This window comes from Callorhinus ursinus, unplaced genomic scaffold (genome assembly GCF_003265705.2).
Source record: "Callorhinus ursinus isolate GAN/ISIS: 27379988/994484 unplaced genomic scaffold, GSC_fseal_2.0 scaffold3, whole genome shotgun sequence".
Classification (NCBI taxonomy): domain Eukaryota; kingdom Metazoa; phylum Chordata; class Mammalia; order Carnivora; family Otariidae; genus Callorhinus; species Callorhinus ursinus.
Window position 1 is genome coordinate 91,901,746 of NW_027397065.1, and position 17,663 is coordinate 91,919,408.

The 17,663-nt window shown below is 45.8% G+C and overlaps 1 long non-coding RNA gene across 1 annotated transcript; it reads left to right on the top strand.

The window, feature by feature from the left end:
- Nucleotides 1-1,058: 1,058 nt before the first annotated feature.
- On the top strand, nt 1,059-15,462 carry LOC141371546 (uncharacterized). Its single transcript, XR_012376589.1, has 3 exons — nt 1,059-1,665; nt 2,773-3,007; nt 13,395-15,462. It is a non-coding gene; the product is annotated as an uncharacterized lncRNA (long non-coding RNA).
- The last annotated feature ends 2,201 nt before the right edge of the window (nt 15,463-17,663 follow it).

The window sequence follows — 17,663 nt, forward strand, 5'->3', positions numbered from 1 at the left end:
TGCCACAGGGATTGCAGGGAAATATGTCACTTATTTTCAACAGTCTTTCTGTTGGAGACATTCGGTGGAGTCCAGGGGCGTGGGCTGGTGGAGAGACACCACCGAGATGGAGAACCGCCCCTTTCTTGGGGATACCCAGCATCTCAGGGTCACGGAGCCCAGCCTCTGGTCCTGGGTGTGCGAGTCCTGCCTCTGTTTGTGGACAGTGCCAACAGCTACATCACAGCTAGGAGTCTTCTATCCAGCTCAGTGCTTTGCAAACTTCCCCATGTTCTGAGCTAAATTGTGTCCCTCAAAATGCATACATTGAAGTCCTAACCCCCAGGACCTCAGAATGTCACTGTGTTTGCAGAGAGGCCTTTTAAGAGGAGATGAAGGTAAAACGAGGCTGTTAGGGGTGGCCCTGATCCAGTAGGACTGGTGTCCTCATAGCAAGGGTACATCAGGACACAGACACGCATGGGGATGGCCACAGGCAAGGAGATGAGCCTCAGCAGAAACCAGCCCTGCACGCACCTAGATCGCTGATGCCCATCCCCCAGGTCTGCAAGAGAATGAATGCTGCTGGAGCCGCCCGTCTGTGGCGCCGAGCAGATTAACACACCCATCAAACGTCCCTGACCGCACTTGCATTCCAGGGGCCTGGGTTTTTGCTACATCTCATGGAACGTCCCCCGAAGCCCCGTGTTGTACTGCCTGCGGAACTTTGAAGTGTGCGTCCTGGGCTGCATCGCATCCCGTAGTTACAGCAACACCTCTTCATTCTCCCAAAACGACTGATGCAATGAGCCCTGTTGGGCGGAGCTGCCCGCTTCGCCTGGAGGAGCTCTGTGCGCCCGCAGACTAGGGGCCAAGGGGAGCAGAGGGGCCGGGATGCGAGCAACGTTCTGTGGACTCTTCCGGTGGCCAGGCACCTCTAGAAAGGACCTTATCCTGTGTATTGTTCGCACACAGTAGGTTTGGATATTAAAAATGAAGAGGATCTGGGCACAAAGAGTCGGCTGCTTTTCCTTGCTTCGGGTCTCGTCCCACACAGGCATTGACAACCAGACCGCGGACCAAGGTGTGGGCCCCGTGGCGGGTGCGCCCTATCAGGGGGCACGACGAAGTGGCGTCAGACAACGCGTCCCTGTGCGGCGGGCTGATCTTCCCGTAACTGTGGATGCCGGACAAGCAGCCCGCAGGCGCGGGCGGGGGCCTCCCCTGCACTTTACAAAATGAGCCCCCTTTAAAGTGAAACTGCATTATTGATGAAAGCGTGGGGTGGCTCTGTACATGAAGAAGGAACAGCTGGTGCCCCCCCCCCACGCCCCCCGCACGCTCTGGCAAGAGACAACCCCCTTGTTAGAAACGGGTGCGATTGCATTCCAGGCCCGAACAGCAAAATTAATGAAGAGCTTGCAGTGAAGTTCCAGTGTGGACCCGGGCCCTGCGATACGGCGCGCTCCCTCGTGTTGATTCTGCGGCTGAGCAGCAGGCCCGGCCAGCTGGTATTTGACGCACAGACAGGGAAGTTGCCCGAGCCCTGCACACCGCCGCCGCTTCAAAGTCACGGCCCCACTGGCTTGGTTTCCACCTGAGCCAATTAGCCCTGGAGATCAGAAGAGGTCTGGAAACCGAGCAGAGCCCTGAGTCCTGGGCTGGGGAAAAGTCACTTGATCCCAGGTAAGACGATACAGAGAGAACAATGGCAGATGAAGCCAAGGAGGGAAGGGGGGCGCGGGGTGGCCGGCCGTGGAGCGCCCCATAAGGAGCAGGAAATAAAGAAACCCAGTGCTGGTCCAAGCGCCGTGGGCCTGGCCCGCACTCAGGGTGTTTGTCCGGCTTTTGTTGGCAACAAAGGGGCTAATTGAAATGAAACAGTCTGCAGTCTGTTTGTTGGCACATCAAATATGCTGTAAGATATGCTGATTCTTGCTCCTCCTGAATTATTGAGCATCATGGCTTCCAGAAATGAGGCAGGCAGATGAGAGGGCGGGCGGGCGGGGTGGGGGGCCCTTGTAAATGTGACACTGCTTTGCCGAAGGTCTGTTTGCACTGACTGTGTTGCCAAGGAGGTAGAAAATATGTCAGTGGCAAGGGGAGAATTTAGGGGCTCCATCCGGCCTCCCAGGAAGCTCTGGAGTTGCAGAGTCCCAGTGCCCTTCGGTGAGCAAGGAACGTGGCCGCTGTCTGGCTCCCTCTGTCAACACTTCCAAGTGCCTTCTGCAGATAGGAGCTGCCCACCTGGGACAGAGTGGGGGCCTCTGCACCTGCCAGCAGCCCGAAGCATGCGGTCTCCTGGGCTTGGCCAGAGTCCGTGCCTTCCATAACATTCTGAGCAGGAGACGCAAGGTGAACGAGGCAGGGCTCTTGGTGTGGCTGGGCTTCCACATGGCAGGGAAGGGAGGACCCAGGAGCACATGTGTGGATCACAGGGTCCCTGTGGAACTGGACGTGGACGGAGTTCTCCGTGAAGAACAGCAGAACGTGCACATGAAGAACGGGCGTGTGCCTGTGGTGTGTGCACACATGGAAGGTGCATGCATGTGCCTTTGTGTGAGGTGTGACTGCTGCTTGCTAGGTAAAGTGGCCGCGAGCGGGACATGACTTAGGGACCTGAATATGGTGCCAAAACAATTCATTTATTTAAATTCCGAAGTCACGTCCTGATGAAACTTATTAATAGCTGAAGATATGCTTTTATTACTGCAGAAAGTTAGAATTACAGTCTTTCTGAGTTTGGCAATAAGACAAAATTTCAGGCATTTCTGTTTTCCATCACGATTCCAGGTGACTCCATCTCAGGAATGTATCCATGACTCTTCCTCTCCTGGAATCAGAGCTTGTGCTCTAATTAAAGAGCTGTCTCTGGGCAGCTCGCCGGGATTTTAGCCAAGATGTGCGTAATTATTTTTCCAATGAAGGGAGAGTGACGTCCCTGGCTTTCAGCGTGTGGTGGCAACCACAGCCCCTGGAGACAGGATGGGGAGATGCTGTGCATGAGGACCTGGACCCCACTTCCCAGGTGCGAGCGGGTGTGTTGAGAGGCGGCCCCTTTGATGCGTCGATGCCACCTCCGTGTCCCCAGCCACATTCTCTCATTCTGTCTGCACGTGTGTCGTCCCCTCCCCAGCTCATGCTGGACATGGTACGTTTGGTTTGGATCTTTGGAGAGTTCATGAAAGGAGACGGTGGCAAACGCACTGTTCCAGATCTTGTGTCTGAGATGTGCTCCAGCATCCGAGGAAGCGACTGAATGTGGACTGTTGTCAGTGAGGTGTTCTTTCTCCCTATTGCCGTCCTGCTATCTCGCTCCCAACACCACCACTGACATCCCCATACATTACACACGTGCGCACACCCGCACTGTGCACCCGCACTGTGCACCCGCACGTGTGCCCACACCCGCACTGTGCACCCGCACTGTGCACCCACACTGTGCACCCACACGTGTGCCCACACCCGCACTGTGCACCCACACTGTGCACCCACACTGTGCACCCGCACGTGTGCCCACACCCGCACTGTGCACCCGCACTGTGCACCCACACGTGTGCCCACACCCACACTGTGCGCCCACACGTGTGCCCACACCCACACTGTGCAACGCACATGTGCGCGGACCCACACTGCACACACCCACACAGGCACACACGCTTTACCTTCCTTTGCCCAGGACTGGCTGACTGCCCTGGTTGGCTGTGTTGGCACTTGCTGTGCATTGGGAAGTTCCTCCCACTCTCCCCACATCTCAATACCACCTATTCTTCCCCAACCAGCCGCATGGCCACCTTCTCCAGAGGGCACCCCTTGATCCTCTCCACTGGCTCAAAATGCCCACAGTGCTTCTAGCACTTCCTTAGCACTTAGCGTCTTCTCTTTGGTAAAGTAGCTATTTGAATGGATTGCTTACCTCCCTGCTGGTCTCCAAATTCCCTAACAGGAGGATTCATTCATTCACTTACTATTCATTCATTCATTCATTCATTCATTCATTCATTCATTCAGGAAACATGTATTCAACATCTACCACATACCAAAGCCTGGACTGGACCCTGATTAAGAGAAATGAAAGAAGTGGGCCATTTCTGCAAGAGACAGAAAGCTTGACACAGGCAAGAAGGGCGTGGAATGTGCTGGGCCAATGAGGGGCAGTGATCCATGCCACAGGACATCCCCCTTTTCCTCATCACTCTTCAGGGAATCCCGGTAGTAACACACACATAAAAATTGTGAGTAACCATGATTTGCAACAACTGTCACTTTGTTTTAATTTTGGTGAACCTGTGTTATTTAAAATTACCAAATATTCCCTAGTTAGGGTATGGGAGACAGGGTGGGGCTGATCTGCAGGGCTAGGAATGAGATTTTTAAATTTAGCGCTCAAATAACCAACATGTTCATACTAAGCTATCCTTTCCTTCTGAAAACTTTTGATTTTACTTGTACTGTTGAGACCTATATGCAAGAATACTTTAAACAAATAATTCTAAAGGCAAAATCGTTGAGTTTTTTGAGTTGCTGATGTGTGTTTTCCAAGCCTGTTGGACATTTTAGCCCATGGCCCTCCCCTTTGCCAATCCGCTATGGATGGCATTCTGTACCAAGGCACACATGGGGGCAGCTGCTACACAGGTCCTTGTATTTGGTGACACCAGTGCTACATAGGTGTGCCATACCACATTCCTAAGTTAAAGGACAGGTGCAGGGTACCACATTCCCAAGTTAAAGGAAGAGGCCACAGCAATTTTAGGAGGCAACTTCCTCATCTTTCTAGGGTCTGCTGTCTGCTTGAAGGCCAAGGTTATTCATTTTAAATACATAAATCAGGCCCATTGGCATGTTGACTAGTTAGTGCTGCGATTCATGGTGAGCTGAAGGATGTCAAGCCAGCGCCCTGAGCCCCTGTACCAGTCTCCAAATTGGTGGCTGAATGCACCTCTGCTGGGTCCAAAGGGTGCCCAGAGCTGCAAAGGGGGTTGTCAGCATGCACACATTCCTTTACCACCAGCCTTTGGCTCCAGATGCTTCTGTAGGACCCCACAACTATGGTGAGCTGTGCATCTCAGGAATGTATCCATGACTCTTCCTCTTCCTCTTCCAGCCTCAGCCCTTAGATTTCAATCAGAGCTGATAGGGCAGGTGATGGAGGGCCAAGCCCAGGACTTGGGGCCCTTGTCACAAAGGTATCAGCGAGCAGCGCATCCCTCGATATGAGGTCTCACCCACCTTTCCTAAAGCAGCCCCTGGCCCTTGGAGGCCTGAACCTTGATTAGCAGCCCCTTATCACTAGGGTGGGACTGGGGCTTCAACCCTAGCTCTCACTGTGCGACCATGAGAATGTGAGCAAGCCTCTGTTTATCTGCAAAATGGAAATACTAGATGCTCCTTCCTTGTACAGTTCCTGTGGAGATGAAATTGGGTGGGGCACGGTGGGGGGCACATTTTAAGTGCTCCCTACATGCTAGTTTCAGTATTTTATTTCATCTCCAGTCTCTTAGGCCACTCTTCTTGTCCACTCTGCTCCAAGTTCTTTTCTATCTTAGGCAATTTTGTATGTTCTAATATTTCCCTGGAATGTTTTTCCTCCCTGTCTTTTCTCTTGCTAAATTGTAGTCTTGTCCATGTATCACCTAATGTTTTGCTTCCTCATTTTACCTGCAGTAATTAACTCTAAGCAGATGGTATTAACTTAAAATGCATATTGTAATCTCTAAAGCAATGACTAAAAATGAATGCAAAGAGATACAGTGAGGAAGCCGGTAAAGGAATTGAAATACGATGTTCTATTAGTTTGATTCCTCCAAGAAGCAAACACCAAGATGGGATTAGACATCTCAGAGAGTTTTGGGAGAAAATGCCTGGGAAGGAATATGGGGCTGGGAGAGTTGCCAGACCATGATGCAGAAGAGAGGGGGAAGGAAGAAAGGATAAGTAAAAAGTCTTATTCTGTAACGTAAACCTAGTAAAATTGTGACAAGAACAATGGGGAGTCCTCAGGCAAAAGTCACAGAGCAGAGAAGTCCTTTGTTTGGCAGGAGTGGGCTAGCCACACTTGCTGATTGGGAACCAGCTGTCAGAAGCATGGCCCAGGCACAGACACAATGATGGACTCATGTTCACCAACTGGAGCAGTTAGTCTATTACCTCTCTAAACTTAGAGACCGGAGGGCTATATTTTCATGGCCACCACTGAAACTAAAAAATATTTGCTTAACACTAACGAAGGGTAGAAAAAAGGGACAGAGGGACAAAGACAGATGAGACAAATAAAAAAAAACAAATAACAAAATGGCAGGCCTAAATGGAGCCATATCCACAATTACATTAAATATAAATGAACTAAACCCTTCAATAAAGGCAGAGATTGTCAGTCTGAAAATAAAGCAAAGCCAAATATACTGTATCAGAGATGTGCTTTAAGTACTAGGACATAAGCAGACTAAAGCAAAAAATTAGAAAAAAGAAAAAAAACAAACATGTCAACTTTTAGCACAAGAAAGCCAGACTGTCTCTACTAATATCAGACAAAAGGGACTTCTGTCCAAGAGCATCATTAGAAACACTGAGGCTCCTTTTCTCATGATAAAAGGGCCAATATTCCAAGAGAATTTAATAATTATAAACCTATATGCACCTAACAACAGGTATGTGGTGCAATATATAAGGCAAAAACTGATCCCTAGGGACACCTGGGTGGCTCAGTCAGTTAAGTGTCTGCCTTTGGCTCAGGTCATGATCCCAGGGTCCTGGGATTAGTCCCACATCGGGTTCCTTGCTCAGTGGGATCCTGCTTCTCCCTCTGCCTGCCCCCCACCCCGCTTGTGCCCTCTCTTTCTCTCTCTGACAAATAAATAAAATCTTAGGAAAAAAAAAAAAACCTAATCCCCAACTTTGCCTGTCAAGATTGTTGGGAGCTCTACCCATCTTTCCTGATTCTGAGCCCAGGCCACGTTGGAATCTGCAAATGTCTTGAGGAAAAGTCATGCTCAATGCCAGTCTCACTTCATGTTGTGTTCCTCTTGTCAAGGGCCTCTGCCCCTGTAAACCTAGCTTTCCTGGTAGCTTCCAAAACCTTTATTCAGCCTGGTTTTTGATGTTGTTGTTGTTGTTGTTGTTGTTTTTGTTGTTGTTGGTTGGATTTTTATCCAGCTTTTTCAGTCATTTGCAGAAGGAAAGGTGGGCTAACATAACTACTAAGTCCTCATAAATGCAGAACAGAGAAGCATTTTTCTGAAACCTCTTTTCCCAGACAATAATGTATCTACTTGCTGCATATTCTCCTAGGAGCCTACAAACTTTCCTCATGGATATTACCATATTATAACCACACACAACATTTTATTCTTATAATTGTGTTTAGTACTTTTTTATTAGAATTTAAGCCCCATGAGAAATTTAAGCCCCATGTTTCCTTTGTTCATCCCTCTATCTCCCTCACCAAGCCAACCCAAATAAAGATAGATTATGATAGATAGATATAGATAGATAGATAGATAGATAGATAGATGATAGATAGATAGATAGATAGATAGATAGATAGATAGATAGATAGATGATAGATAGATAGATAATATAAAATACAGGTATAGATGGCAAGGGGGAGATAGGTAGATAGAAAAATAGATACCAGATGATAATGATGATGATGATAGACAGATAGATAATACAGAGATATAAAAATTTAAAAAAATAAAAATTACATAGATATAAAGAAAATAAGTGAATAAATAAATGAATATACTTCAAACATGTATTTCTGTGTTTCCCCTACATACAGCTCATATACACTTCCCCAGCTTTTGGAAGACATCTTTAGGGAGAAGTAGGCAGATCAAGCAAGAATAATTTCAGGAAAGCATTGAGTACTTAAAATTTGTAGCTCTTTTTAAAGGATTCCTGAGAAGGGATCTTGGCTAGGCATTTGGAACTGCCCTCACGTCTTAAAGTCAGACTGGGAGGTTAAAAAGGAGAGTTCTCATATTTGAATCCTAACCCCAACACTTACAATGTTTATCATCTGATCACGTTACTTATGCACTCCCAGATTCTCACCTATAAAATTGGGATTCTAATATTATCTGCTTTATGGAGTTGTTGCAAGGATTCAGCAAGATGAATATAAAACATTAAGAGCATTGCTTGGCATATATTAAAATGAGCAATTAAAACTATCAGTGTCAATAGTACAGTATGCAATGGCACAGAATTATAATCCAGATAGCAATATTTTGCAAAGGATAATCTTCGGAATGATCCCCTCAGTTTATTCCTTATAGATCTCAGTCTTACTCTGAAGAAAATTCATATCAATTGAATCAAATACGTTTTCAGATAAGGACTCAATCACCTTTATACTAATCCCATTATAGCAGGGTTTGACATCTGTAACTACGCAATCTTCTTTGTTCCTTATTTTCCTACTCTTGTATTCCAACGATTAACTTAGGAAAACGCTCTTTAGAAGTTGGGTAAGTGAAGAACGTTTCTGGGAAAGACTGATGTGTCCTTGGTTGTACGCCATTTTTAAACATGTGTAGCCCCCTAAGGAGAAGACGTTTTAGCTTAGGAACACTTTCATTTTTCTCACTACAACAAAATAACTAGTTTCCTTTCAGTAAGAGTTTCTGTGAAAATAAGTGTTTCATCAATGAACAAAGATAGCAAGGGCCAGCTGATTCAACCGCTTCTTTCTCAAGATAAGCAGAGAACACCATTGGAATCTTTGTGTCTGTATTGTGTATCTGCCCTGATTCACCAGCCGCACTTCAACCTGAGTTAATCTGGACATTGTTGAGCAATTGGCCTGTGGGCCCCCCCCCGAGGTTACTGCCCACACTTCTTTGTATCTTTCCTGCATACCAAACCCAAAGTTCCTGGACAGTTTCCCATCCCACTTTCTTCAAAAAGGCCAAGAACTTGTTAAATCTGCTCACCGTTACTGATCACATTGAACTTAGGCTCCAGAGAAGCAACAACTCACTTTTTATCCAAATTCATGCTTTATCTTTTAAACAACATTTGGCAAGTTTTGTTATTATGATGGCATGATCAGGTATGACAGACAACTCTAGGAAATCCTATAGCACGGCTGACTGGAAGACACAGAGCACCCATGGTTCCAGCTGTTCATCGGATGTGGAAAGTAGATGTCTCTGGGCATCTTGGCAGCTGGTCACACAAGGTGCCTAAGACAGCACAGCAGCTCTGTCATTTCCCCTTTGTCCATGAGCCTTTACATTCATACAGACCCCCTAAACTGGAAACCACCAACTCCATCCATAGAGCTCTTTCCCTTCTTTTGGGTCTTGTTGGCAACAAATTTCATTCACTCCTCTGCTGTATCTTGCTGACAAAGCACCAGGAGATCACCGGATAAATGATGGACACTGTTTTCCATCCACCCAGGGGTCTAGGTAGTTAGAAGACATCAGTCATTGGTTCATCACAGAAGCAGCGAGGGCACTGCATTTAGAAAGCAGATAGCAGGGCCGCCTGCCATGCAGTTGCCATGCTGCTGGGTGTGTATGGGTGTGGAGACGGAATCCGGGGGAACAGCACCCGCCACCAGCCACCCCACCACGGCTCATCTCCTGCTGACTTAAAATCAAGTTAATGCATGCAGTTTCAAATGTCAGATTATGCTGCAAGGTGAACTTTGCAAACATTCTTCTGCCCAACCCACCTCTACCCCGAACCCCAACTCCTGTTACATTGGGTAAAAGAATCAGCTCTTGATTCTTTTAACTATTTCCCCTAGCATTCAACTTTATGTTTTTTAAATATTGCACTTATACCACTGCTTTCTGATTCTTTAGAACTAGAAACTGTGTTGACTTTCTCTCTCTTGTGAAAGATAAGGGCTTAGTACACTTGTCCCCCAACCCAGCACATGCACACACATTGACGTCACACAAAGTACTCTGTGGTTTCCTTTCTTTGTACAGACTTTTAGGGTTTTGTTTGTTTGTTTGTTTGTTTGTTTGTTTGTTTTCATCCTGGGCTCCATAATTTTCTTCTACTTATCACTTACCTGTGCCCAAACTTTAGTTGGAGCTAGAGAAGTCCTCTTGGTGGAGGGGCACATCAGGCTATGGGCAGTCCTGTTTACAGAAGAGAAGGCTCCATCCTGCCACTGCTGTCTGGGGGGGCATCCCCCAGCCAGGTCTATCCCCAAGGAGTTCTCCGCATTGCCCACCACACCCTGTACTCCCCTACTTTCTCTAGGTCAGATGCTCTGTTCTGGATCCACATCTCATCCTCTTGTCAGAAACACATCAGGAGCTTCAGGAGGAAAAAGTGAGCAAGGTGCTACCAGGACCGAATACTTGAAAACATTTTTAAAGTTTGCTTTCACATTTGAAACTTGGGGATGACTTGGAAATAATTGAATTAATATGTCTGTAAGTTATTGTTCCAGCTGAAAGAAATGCAGTCTGAGAACCATGAGGAGCGCAGCATTCCCTGCTTGGGTTGGTCACTTTCCCAATCTCTATCAGTATGCTTGGAGCCTGGAGAAGGGGTTGGGACACCTCCCAAGTGGCTCTTGTTTTCCAAAAGACCCCTCACCACATCCTCAGTGGTGCAAGTGTCCCAGGGACCACAGCCCTTCCTGGTGACCCCTCCACGGAGTGGGGCTCCCTGTTCCTGCCAGTCTGTGTGTTTGGGGGCAGGGCAGGCCCTTCTCTGTGGGGAGCAGGAGAGCATCTGATCACCTTCCCTTGTAAAGTCTAAGGATTCCCAGCCTTCTCCCTAACTTTACCTCTGAGTTCGACTCTTCTTGGAGGCTCGGTCTCCTTCTGCAGTTGGCAGGCCATTCGGCTTTGCTTCCCAGGCTTTGCGGCCATGCTTTCTGTCCTGCTAGGTCGGTCCCATGTCCCATCTCCCAAAACTGGCTTGACTTCCCTGGTGAGGTGTCATGCCCTTTTGATCCTTCTGTCTCATAATCTCATGTCTATTTTATTTTCCAACTTTATCAGAGCTCCAAGAAAGAACGGATGTAAATACGTCTCTGCAAAGAAATCTGATGGGCTGAAAACGTTGATTTACACTGGAAAACAAAAGAAATGTATGCTTAAATTAATTGTGCCACTTTTTCATTGTGTTCTGACAAAACAAATTTTGTCTACACACGGAGACTCTGGACAGACGTAGAAAGACAGTCCTGTTCCACTGTGGCTGTTTGCTCTCCTGTGTCACTTCTGGTTTCCACATTGGCTCTCCCTCTCTGATTTCAGATGGGGCTGCCCAAACCAGCAACCACACACACACACACACACACACAGGTGTGCACACTCATGCATAGACATGCACACACATGTCTCTGATGGAACCTTGAAAAGCTAGCATTTCTCCTGTGATATGTCCAGCGAGTGACGTCAACTTCCTTCTAATACTCACCCAACTTCCTTCTAATACTCACCACGGGTTGGTCTGTCTTTAGTCCCCTTCAGTGAAGGTCTGTGTATCTTAATTTCTTCCAGGAAGCTTTTCACTGTCTTTCTCTGATTTTTCTTTGGTCTTTGTCCCTTGCACTCTACTTTTCTCCACACTTGATACTGGGGTCTGCTGGGGTCTCCATTTGGGGGTCACTTATGTGCCCTGCTCTGCCAGCCCCCGCAGCAGGGACAGCACTGTTACAGAGTTCTGCACACCCTTCCATAGTCTCTGGCTCCCCCCGTAGACAGGCTCTGCTCCATGCGCGGCAATGGTGCAGGCTCAGCCCCACGCAGCCCCTGACGGGAGCCCAGGACGGAGTCTGCTCCCAGCCACTCCCAATGCACACGCCCTCCTCACATGCTTCACGTGACCCAGACCACCTCGGACAGTTTTTGTTCAGACTTTAAAATGAAATATATGTCCTTCCTTTGATACTATGAAGATTTAGAATTATTTAATTTTTATGGATTTATTAAAAGAAGTTAATTTTCAAATACCCAAATGAAAAATACCCTAATTCTTACATGTTTAATGGACATTTTTACATATATGTCAAGTATCATGCAAATATCACATTAAATATTAATTCATAAGTGATATGTGGTACTGCATGGTCGTCCAATGCACCTCATAACTACTGAATTCTATTATATTTATATATAAATATATTACACGCACAGTTTTTTCCCTTTAGAATGTGAAGAAATTCACCCCGATATTTAAGAGTTCTGTAACATTGAATTTTCAAATTTCCAATTAACTTCTAATTACTTTAACCGATATTTCCAGCCCTCTTTTTTCCCCTCAAATAATCTGTCTACTTAAGACACCTTTAGAAAAGACAAACAGGCCCATGTGTCCTTCTGGTGGACCATCCCCTTTGGGGGCCAAGAAAGGTGATGGCAGTTTTGCAGCCCCTGGGCCCTCTTCCCCAGGGTCTGGTCTAAGGTTTGGTGCAGTGAGCTTGCTCACATCCAGCAGTGACCACCTGCCAGTTGTCGGTTCCCCAGCCCAGAATTTTAAAGACATGGAAAACAGAAAACCACATTCTTTGTAAAACTACACTGTGACTGTTTTCAGTGCTGTACCATTTACTTAATCACAGCCTGTTTATTGGCTCATGTTTTAATTAATCATTGGTGTGAATGAGGTCTGTAATGGAGCAACAAATATTTTCTGGGATACCAATTTCCTAATGTGGGCAAATTTGTTACTGTAGTAGACGCTATAAAGATCAACATTAAATAATAGTTTTTAAAAGAGGAGACTATGAAATATAATTTGGGGCTTTTTAAAAAATAAGTTTCATTGCCCCCAAATATTTTTAAAAAGATTTTATTTATTTATATGAGAGAGAGAGAGAGCATGAGCAAGGGGAGGGGCAGAGGCAGAGGGAAAAGCAGACTCCACACTGAGCAGGGAGCCTGGCTGGGAGCTTCATCCCAGGACCCTGAGATCATGACCTGAGCCGAAATCAAGAGTCAGACGCTTAACTGACAGAACCACCCAGGCACCCCAACCCCCAAATATTTTTAAAAACTACATTTCTTTCATTGAATCCTAATAAAACAAAAATGAGCCAACGCATGAGACATTTAAATCAAATATAAAAAAGGAAGTTGCCAGTGTTAGGAGATATTTGTTATTTGAGTAGGTTACCAAGGGAGGGTGTGAAATTTCTGAAGCTTTATTAAGGGGACAAACAATGACACCAGTTCTGCTTGCTGCCTACATCCCACGGGGGGAATTGTGCTGGAGGCCAAAGCTGGCACTCCCAGTGGGCGGGGCGTTTGCTTCTGCAAAATCAGGGAAAGTGCAAAGAGTAAGTACTAAGCTAAAGTCCGAAGCTGTCTGAAGGAGACGGCCGGTATCCTCGCGGTTCTACCTGCACAGCTTGGCGCTGGGTCTGTTCATCCCCTCCCTCCCACCACTCAATCTCCCTCTCTAGGGTATTTATTTATCTATGACTCCAGAAAGGCTACACTGAAGCAAATATAAAGAAACTTTCTGACGGATTGCGGAGCAGTGGAGAATGAGCTGGGCCCCGGGGAGCGGACACAAGGTGTCCAGAGACAGGACACTCAGGAGTGCGGCCGGCCCCATCCTCGAGCCCCGTCCCACACAGCGACCCACGTGCCTGGACCCAGAGCACGTTCCAGCCTACAGCAGGGGCTTGGACAGGAATGAGCTGAAGTTTTTCTTTGTATCGTCCGTGCCTAAGGAGGAATTCGAACACGGCATGTCAGGGGAAGTTATAGGAAGATCATCTGGATGACCAATAAAGAGCCGGCTAGAGGGAACAGTATGAATCTGCATCTAAACTGCCCCTCTCCCTTTGTGGAGATTTCTGATGGCGTCTGGCTTGGAACCTAAGTCACCAATATACAAACATTGGCGCAGGCAGCGTTTGGCACAGTTTACAATGGTCTTGATTTTTCAGATGAGGCAATTAGCCCCCATTTTCTTTTTTCCCTGATGCTCAGCTACTGCTAGTGAACATTTGGGCTGCCCTTACCACAGAAAACCCTATTGCAGCAGCTCTGCGTGACTGCAGGAAAGCATGACCCTCATTGCTAAGCCACCTCCCTCCTGCCTCTGAGCTTCTTGGACAAGTCCCCTTCTGCACCTACACTGCACCCTCATCACCTACACTGTGCAAGTCCTGTGTCACAACCCTGGACAGCCCTGGCCCTTCCAGGAGAGATCTCGCCGTGGTTAAAGCCAGCTGTGGGCACACACAGTAGTCCATAGTGCTGACCTCTTTCAACCCATCCTGGGTGTCATTTCCAACCAGGGCCCATGGATCCAGCACAGGATGCGCAATGCCAGGGCTGGTGTCTTCTCTGTCTTACCTGGTGCCCTGGGTTCTGCACCCTTTTGGTCTCTGGGTCTCTTTAGAGAGTGAAACAAGGCTAACATAGCAACTGATGCATTTGACTTTTTAATTCCCCTCTAGAGCATCTTTTTCTTCAACAGATGTTTTCAAAATAATTAAGTGATGGAGAGCATGCATTATTGAAAATGCTGGCTGCCTCCCTAATGCTCTCCACATTTGTATATCTGTCAGCGCAGAATGAAGTACTCAGAAATGTTGTGCTATTTATTTTGCAAATTACCAAACATTCACTCTAGCCAAGGAGGAGAGGAACGGAAAAGTCAGCCCAATAACCTCTCTGATTCCTGCAAATGCTCCACCCTCTGTGTCTGCAGGAATCATGGAGTCTCATATGGCTTGTGAGCAGAGAACCTTTTTAAAAAGTATCCAGCTGATCACCCATCCATAATACAATTCCTGGAATTGGGGCCATTTCTTTACTTAATTTTAAAATTTCAGAAATTTCACATTTTATATTAATAACCTTCGTCCAAAATTAAATAATTATTGGAATGGGAAATTGCCTTTTATATTTAGTTATTTTTTTTAAATATCTAGATCTACTCTGTCCTTAGCATGCTCCAGTCTGGTTGACCTACACACTTATTCCAGCTTTCAAGTTGCTTGGGAGCAAATGCTGCATTCCTGAGCTGCGTGGTCTTGCTTCTGACCAATATCTAAGTGTTGTGCAGGAAGGAGTCTCAGTATATGCCCACATCTTCAAAATGACAGGCCTGGAAACAATTCTAAGAAATGTATGGGTCTCAGCTGTGGAAATAAATTTGTAATTTTCATGGGACTATAGATCATTATCTCCTTTTAAGAGTATGTTTTGGGGTGTAATTGGAATTCATTCTTGGAAAACTTTTGAATTTGGTGGTTCCACTTTGGGCTGATGGCCTGGACTCTTCACTTGATATCTCAGACCTGTTTGTGAAAGCTTGTTGGGTCCCATTGTGAGACCACAAGTGACTAGAAGTGTCACTGAGGAAAAGTTGTTTGCATCAAGGTAAGCAGAGTCTCAGGTCCATAAGTGCTATTCATTTTTTTAAATTTAGTTTAATTTTATTGTGTTATGTTAGTCACCACACAGTACATCATTAGTTTTTGATGTAGTGATCCATGATTCATTGTTTGCTATTAACACCCAGTGCTCCACGCAGTACGTGCCCTCCTTCATGCCCATCCCCTGGCTCGCCCATCCCCCCACCCCCTCCCCTCGAGAACCCTCAGCTTGTTTCTCAGAGTCTCTCATGGTCCATCTCTCCCTCCGATTCCCCCCCTTCAGTTTTCCCTTCCACTATGGTCCTCCTTGCTATTCCTTATGTGCCACAAATAAGTGAAACCATATGATAATTGACTTTCTCTGCTTGACTTATTTCCCTGAGCATAATCTCCTCCAGTCCCATCCATGCTGATGTAAAAGTTGGGTATTCATCCTTCCTGATGGCTGAGTAATATTCCATTCTGTATATGGACCACATCTTCTTTATCCATTCATCTGCTGAAGGGCATCTCAGCTCCTTCCACAGTTTGGCTATTGTGGACATTGCTGCTATGAACGTTGGGGTGCATATGGCCCTTTTTTCACTACATCTGTGTCTTTGAGGTAAATACCCAGGAGTGCAATTGCTGGGTCATAAGGTAGCTCTATTTTTAATTTTTGAGGCACCTCCATACTGTTTTCCAAAGTGGCTGTACCAACTTGCATTCCCACCAAGAGTGTAGGAGGGTTCCCCTTTCTCCACAACCTCACCAACATTTGTTGTTTCTTGCCTTGTCAATTTTTGCCATTCTGACTGGTGTAAGGTGGGATCTCAGTGTGGTTTTGATTTGAATTCCCTTGATGGCTAATGATAATGAACATTTTTTTCATGTGTCTGTTAGGCATTTATATGTCTTCTTTTGAGAAGTGTCTGTTCATGTCCTCTGCCCATTTTTTGACTTGATTATTTGTTTTTTGGGTGTTGAGTTTGAGAAGTTCTTTATAGATCTTTGCTATCAGCCCTTTGTCTGTAATGTCATTTGCAAATATCTTCTCCCATTCGGTGGGTTGCCTCTTTGTTTTGTTGACAGTTTCCTTCATTGTGCAGAAGCTTTTTATCTTGATGAAGTCCCAAAAGTTCATTTTCGCTTTTGTTTCCCTTGCCTTTGGAGATGTATCTTGAAAAATGTTGCTGTGACTGATGTCGAAGAGGTTACTGCCTGTGTTCTCCTCTAGGATTTAATGGATTCCTGTCTCACATTGAGTCTTTCGTCCATTTTGAGTTTATCTGTGTGTATGGTGTTAGAGAATGATCGAGTTTCATTCTTTTGTATATAGCTGCCCAATTTTCCCAGCACCATTTATTGAAGAGACCCTCAACTCTATGGTCAAATAATCTTTGACAAAGCAGGAAAAAAAATATGCAGTGGAAAAAAGACAGTCTCTTCATAAGTGCTGTTCAGATTCAAGAACATTTTTCTAAAAGAAAATGCACTGTTGCAGAATGCTTTGGTCTTGAAGGTAAAATAAAAACCTCATTTATTCATTTTTTCCAAAGAATGGAGCACTTACCTGGTTCCAAGTGCTGTGGGTAAAGCCATAAATGTGATAAAGGAGCCTCCAGCTTTCATAGAACTTAATGGATGGAGACAAAGAGACACAAAGTATAATTCAGGTCCTGATTAAAGCACTTAATGGTCTCCTCACAACTTGGCAAATGCTGATTTGTCATTCCCTAATGATCACATTTCAATTCCTCCATGCCTGGTTGGTTGTCCACCCTGGCTTCTGGAGTTCATGAGGTGTTGGGGAAGGTCATAGTCTAAGCTCTGCTCAGGGCTGCTGGCTTAGTTAGGTACAACACTCTGCACATAAGACAAGGTGGGTATGAAAGCACCTTCCCTGGCCACCTTCTCTGCTCACAGTGTTTCTGCAGAGTGTGGAAGGACCAGCCCTGTGGTCATGGAGGGCTGTACAGCTCCTGGCCACATTGCATTAGTTAGTGTCCACTAGTTTGGGTGGGATATGAAAAAGGGAGAATTTAAAATGCAAAAGAAAGAAGAGTAGTATGCATTTCAATATTAAATGGTATTTTTGTACTACAGGAATTTTTGACAAATGATGAAAAATCCACTGTCTAATACTATGTGCCTTTAAGAGATTTGGGATATTAAAAATAAGGAACATTTTTATACTGGACCAGGCTGTCATGTCACAAAAGTGGCATAGTCCATCAATATTCTTTCAAATAGGAAGTAAAAACTGATTTTTAAGATGCTGATATCCCCAAGAATCATAAAAGAAATCTTTTGGAAAAAAAAATGAATAACTGCAGATCTGCTTCTGGGAAGACAGAATACATGCACTTTTCCTGTCACCAAA